The following is a 6,743-nucleotide window of genomic DNA, read 5'->3' as shown; positions in this document are numbered from 1 at the left end:
CTAGGTAGTACTTATCTTCCTTAATAGCAATAAGGGTTAGTTTAACAAGGTTTGTTTACAAACCTTGTCTACAGACTCCTCTGGTGCCATCTCTGGGTTGATAAGAGTCTATATGAAAAGGAGAATATGTACTGCTTTAGGCAGAAAACGGTGAGTTTTTTCAGCATTTACTGCTTAGTTGCTTTCAGCTCAAAATATGTTCTATGTTCTTTAGGTATATTTTAGGATGAGAATATTCTGCATTAATTCAAACTGCTTAAAAATTTTTTAAAAAAAACATAAATGCTCCAGGAACAGTGAATCATCATCTCTGGAGGTTGAAATGAATCCATTAACCAGGTTTGGAGCACTCATTTTTGTAAAAGAATGTAATGCAAAAGGGCTTCCCTTGTGGTTCAGTGATAAGGAATCCACCTGCCAATGCAGGAGACATAGGCTCAATCCCTGGGTCGGCAAGATACCCTGGAGAAGGAAATGGTAACCCACCCCAGTATTCTTATCTGGGAAATTTCATGGACAAAGGAGCCTAGTGTCCTACAGCTCATGGGGTCAAAGAGTTGGATATGACTGAGCACCGATGCACCACACTGAAGTAAAGAAATTCCCTCAGAGTTATCAGAGGAAATTTCAGATGACTCATGGGGGACACACACATACATCTAAAGAGCTCTGATGTTCAATTGCTTCCATTAAGCTGTCCTTCTCAGCCATCATCTGGAGTCAGAGTCCTTCCAAAGTACCTTCTTCATCCTCCCTTCACATTCCTATTCCTCAGTGTACCTATGAGGGGGTTGGTCATGGGGATAATGACAGTGTAGAAAAGAGACATGAACTTGTTCTGATCCTGGGAGTCGCTGCTCCTGGGATGAAGATACACATAGACGGCTGTACCAAAGAGCAGGGAGACCACCATGAGGTGGGATCCACACGTGCCAAACCCTTTTCTCTGCCCTATAGTGGACTTTATTCTTAAGACCGCCCTGACAATCTGACCATAGGAGAACATGAATAAGGCAAGAATGATGACACTGCCAAAGAAGGTCACATATACATTCATAGTGGTGTCAACACTGCCAAGTTTGAGAAAAGGAGAGATCTCACAAAGAAAGTGGTCTAATTTATTTCTCCCACAAAGTGGTAAAAGGAAGATATACACTGTCTGCAATAAGGAGTTGGCAAAACCAATGATTCATGAAGCAGAAGCCATCAGGGCACACAGACGGGGGTGCATGATTACTGTGTAGTGAAGGGGCCTGCAAAAAGCTTCACAGCGGTTAAATGACAAGAATACTAAAAGAAAGCATTCTGTGCATCCCAATCCCAGATAGATGAAGAACTGAGCTACATAGCCACCGAAGGAGATGGATTTGTCTGCTCCACTGAGATTAACCAGGAACTGGGGAACAATGCTGGTGGTGTAGCACATGTCCAGAAAGCTCAGGTTAGAGAGGAAAAAGTACATCGGGGTGTGAAGACGTGGGTCCAAGTAGGACAATGCAATGATGGCTGTGTTTCCCAGCAAAGTGAAGACGTAGGAGATCAAAAGGACCACAAAGAGAATTTGTTCCAGTTGATGTCTGTCAGAGAAGCCCAGTAGGATAAACCCAGTGAAAGAAGTTCCATTTTTCTGTTCCATCTTTTATTAGCACATGGCTCCTGTCAAGACAAAGCATTTAAAATTTTAAAAAGTATCTTCAAAAAGGGGGAGGGCCTAGGGAGGTGGTAAATCTATCATGTTAAAAGACAGGGCCACGGGATTTTATATGCAACTATCTGGTTAGATAATGTATTCATTGAAATCGACATATATTATACCAATTTGGGGCTTCCCAGGTGCCATAGTGGTAAAGAACCCATCTGCCAATGCAGGATACGTAAGAGATCAAGGTTCGCTCTCTAGGTTGGGAAGAGCCCCTGAAGGAGGAAACGACTAAAATGATTTAGCATGGCATGGCATGACGTGGCATATCAACTTAGTTCTACATTACCAAAAATAATGATATTGATGTTAATATAAGAAAAATCAAATAGTAGACCTTGTGTTTCCATGCATCATAGATATAAAAGGTATTTTTCAGATTGAGTTTAATAGGATTTAAAGTACTGTAAGAATATACAGTAGAGAAGCAATGCTGTACATAAAGCTTTTGGCAAAATTGCTTCTCTACTCTTTTCACATATTTGTGAATGCTACCTTGGTCTTGGTATGGTAGGAAAACAAATAAATAGACAGAGCCTAAAAATATGACCATTCAATTACAATAATTACAATGCTTAACTCATGTCCTCAAGATAACTAAAATTACTACACCATAATAAGAACTCCAAAATTTCACTGATGTCACCAACACTTACTTCTTCTTTCTGTTGATTTCATTTTCACAAAGTACCAATAACCACAGGGCATGGACTTCTAACGGAGGTAGGATTATTCACTTCCAACATTTTAATCAAGATAAACATTTTTAAAGCTATCTAATTGTGTAATCTGTGCATAAAGTATAATGCTCTACATTGCTCTCTATGATAAATAATTAAATGCATAGAGATAAAGACATATACATTGTCAGTGCACTGACAGGTCAAAGATAGAATATAAAACTAAAACTAATATAAGGAATGGCATAAAGAAAAGGATATTATGTTATTATAAAAATCTAAGCACCTCCATCTACAATAGGCTAATTTATATTTGCAATCTTGAAGCATCAGTTATACTAAACCAAGCACATTGCCATTCCTAAGGTTAGTTGATTATCATTTTCATCCAACTATTTAGTATTTGCATAAGCATGAAGTGAAGTGAAAGTCACTCAGTCATGTCCAACTCTTTGCAACCCCATGGACGATAGAGTCCATGGAATTCTCCAGGCCAGAATACTGGAGTGGGTAGCCTTTCCCTCCTCTAGGGGATCTTCCCAACCCAGGAGTTGAACCCAGGTCTCCTGCATTGCAGACAGATTCTTTACCAGCTGAGCTACAAGGAAAGTCCTTGCATAAGCATGGTTATACACTACCCCAAGTGGCATTAGAAAATAAATAATTCAGTTCTATCATGTTCAAATTGTTAGACATAAAGTAAATTTTTAATTCTTCCAAAATTTTAAAAATTTGAATCAGGTTTGAGTGTAGAACCCATTGATGTGTTAAATAAATTGATACCAAATTAGCATAAAATAAATGTTAATAAAATCTGCATAAGGGAAAAGTAAAGGGCAAACAAAAAAAGAGTCGGTGATAGAAAGGCCACTGGGAAATATTCCTCCATCACTACCATAAATATCTTCCTTGTCCCATAATTTAGTTAGTTGCAAGGAAAGCAAACAACCAAAATATCATAAGGTTTAAAATATAAAAGCACACAAAACAATATTTAATACTTCATATATAAGAAGGATTGAACTAATTTAACTTCACACTCAATCACCTGACAACAGTATGGAAGAATACATGCATATCTTGCAAAAATAATCTTTAATTAGTAAAAAAAAAATGTTCACATTTAAAGTTTGAAAATAAAGCATCCAAAGGTTGAATGCTAGACAGATATGCTACCTACATATCAATTAACAATATAATTACTGGTATTACTGTTTTATGTTCTAAAACCTTTACAAGCATAATCACAACTCCAAAAAATTGAAATTTACCATTTCCCTTTTACATATGAAGAAATAGGTTAAAGTAGTTAACTAACTTAACCAGAATCATAAAATTCCCATTTTATAGAAACCCAAGTCCTTTTAATATCTAAGTCTGTGCTTTTAAATAGCTATTACTTTATCATAAGCAAATGAATATATTAAAATTCAAAGGCAGTACATGTGGTATAGAGGATGTAGTATTTTATACTTTCTTTGACTTTTATAATGATGTGATCAATGGTATCCACATAAAAATCTGGGTCCAAAAATTTCATAATAAAATTAATCATAAAAGTATGAGAAAAAAGTACCATTACAGTTTCCATGTACAATGACATTCTACATCCCCCTGATTCACACCTGCTCAGAAGAACAAATTTAAAAATCATGGTTCAGTCTCATGAACACATATATAAATATAATATAGTCATCTGAAATGTACTGCTGGCAAATTATTTTTAATGTACCTAATAAGTATTTAGCAGAGTAAAGGAGGGAAAAAATAAAATGCTAATTCATTCAGGGAAAACACTAATATAATAACACAGTATAATAAAATAATAATTTATTTGAACATTATCATATCAATAAGGACCAAGAAGGCAGCTGACAAAAGGTAAAATCCTCCAATTTTCATAGCAGCATTATTTTCAATTGCCAAGATATAGAAGCAACCTATGAAATAGATGAATGGATAAAGAAGATGTGGTGTATATTTATATAGATAGATAGGTACAATGGAATATTACTCAGCCATGAAAAAGAATGAAATTTTGCCATTTACAACATGGACAAACCTGGAGAGTATTACGCTTAGCAAAGTCAGACAAAGAAAGACAAATACTTTATGTTTTTACTTATATGTGAAATCTTATATGTAAAACAAATGAGTATAACAAAACAAAACAGACTTAAAGATACAAAGAACAAACTAGTGATTACCTGTGGGGAAAGGGAGAGGGAAAAGAGTGAGATAGGGGCAGTGGATGAAGAGGTTAAAAACTACTAGGTACAAAATAAATAAGATATAAGCATATAGCATAGGGAACAGAGCCAATATTTTAAAATAACTTTTTGTGGAGTATAATCTTGAAAATAAAAAGTCACTATGCTATATACCTGAAGTGAATATACAAGTCAACTACTCTTCTATTTGAAAAAAAAAAAAAATACTTGGGGAGATAAAGTTGCATAAACCATTTACTGCTTTATAGGATAAACAAAAAAGCATGCTGAATGGCTACCTACATGACAGATAAAAATGAATGATTTTAGATTGAAATATAAAGTGTCAGGCAAAGAAGACACCAACTAAAATAGAATAAAGAATATAACGTTCTCTTTATGTTAAAATTGAATCCACATAGAAAACACACTGAGACATAATTAGGATACTAATGTATACTGCTGCTGCTGCTAAGTTGCTTCAGTCGTGTCCGACTCTGTGCCACCCCATAGACGGCAGCCCACCAGGCTCCCCCGTCCCTGGGATTCTCCAGGCAAGAACACTGGAGTGGGTTGCCATTTCCTTCTCCAATGCATGAAAGTGAAAAGGGAAAGTGAAGTCGCTCAGTCATGTCCGACTCTTAGCGACCCCATGGACTGCAGCCTACCAGGCTCCTCCGTCCATGGGATTTTCTAGGCAAGAGTACTGGAGTGGGGTGCCATAGCCTGCTCTGACTAATGTATACTAAGATACTATATATCTTAATAATGTATACTAATATACATACTGTATACTATAATGTATCCTAATGTATACTATACTAAGATACTAATTCTTTTTTTTTTTTACATTCAGGAAAATTATTATCCTTTAGTAAAGTTGGATATGGGAAATCTCTTGGTGCTAGAAGCATTAACCCATTAATTCTCTAACATATTCTGCTGTTCCGGGTCACTTTGCTCCTTTTATACTTTCCTACTCAAAATCAATTTCTCTTAAAACTATTCACACCACCACAAAAGGCAGTCTTCCAAAGGAAGAAATATGTTTTGGATAAAGTTAATTAGAAATTCTCATTTCTTTCCTACATACTTTCCTACATACAAAGAATTGTGTAATTTCACTGGGAATTGTCATCTATGTTAACACAAGCATCAGTTGACTTCATGCAGTAAGAAATCTTGATCTATATTAGACAAACTATGTAAATAATAACTGGAAATACTAGACACATTCACTCTAACTACAGGAACAAAAAATGGTGTCTGTGTTAACCATCATTATGTGACATGATATAAGAAAGTCTTGCCATAAAAATTATATATAAGTTATTACTTGGATACAAAAAAGAAATAATTGAAAAACAACAAAGTTTATGTAGAAAAATTTAAATAGGTAAAATTAAATAGATTCTATAAGACAAAGATGACATTCTGTGTAACAATTATTTTAAAAATGGAAAATGATATCTCACAGGAACACAATTTTACTATTCTAATCAAGAGAATAGGCATCAAATAAAAGAAGTTAAATGCTTAGTACTGACACACATCAGGTGGTAGAGATAATAGTTTGCAATTACAATAATTGTACAATACTGACAAATAATATGACTAAAATTTGAGTAGAAGAATATGTATTTTAATAAAACTGGTTACTCAGTAGGTAAACCACACATTTTAAAGACAGGAGATTTCAAGATAATAATTTTTAAGATATTTCAAATTATACAACATTCACATATTTTAAACATTCAGACTCTGTCTTATCCAGTTTCTCAATGAATCCTGAAGTCTCGGCAAAATTTCTGCAGCCTCAGGGCTATGACTGAGTTACTATTGCTTTGAGGCATTGACACAATATTCCTTGTCACTGTCAACCTACATTTGGAAGATTCCATGTATATTTTAGATATTTTTGTACCTCTTTGAAAAAAATGAACATTAAAAAACATAGATGGTGACAGTAGATTTTGAGAAATATTGTGTAATTTCACAGAAAATAAGGACCCAGAGGAAGAAATGGAAACATATAGTCTAATAGTTTTACATTCAGACATGCATTATTATCCTGTTTCTAAATGCATGTTTTACTACAGCTAAATATGCTGTATTTAAATTATTTTCATGTGTACATACTGTGTTATAATGAAT

The 6,743-nt window shown here is 34.6% G+C and overlaps 1 pseudogene; it reads right to left on the bottom strand.

Annotated features, from left to right (window-relative positions):
* Positions 1–710: 710 nt before the first annotated feature.
* Positions 711–1,636, bottom strand: LOC109576726 (putative olfactory receptor 2B8; annotated as a pseudogene).
* Positions 1,637–6,743: the final 5,107 nt, after the last annotated feature.

This window comes from Bos indicus, chromosome 23 (genome assembly GCF_029378745.1).
Source record: "Bos indicus isolate NIAB-ARS_2022 breed Sahiwal x Tharparkar chromosome 23, NIAB-ARS_B.indTharparkar_mat_pri_1.0, whole genome shotgun sequence".
Lineage (NCBI taxonomy): Eukaryota > Metazoa > Chordata > Mammalia > Artiodactyla > Bovidae > Bos > Bos indicus.
The sequence above is the reverse complement of the archived record's forward strand: the minus strand, read 5'-3'. Positions and strand labels throughout refer to the sequence as shown.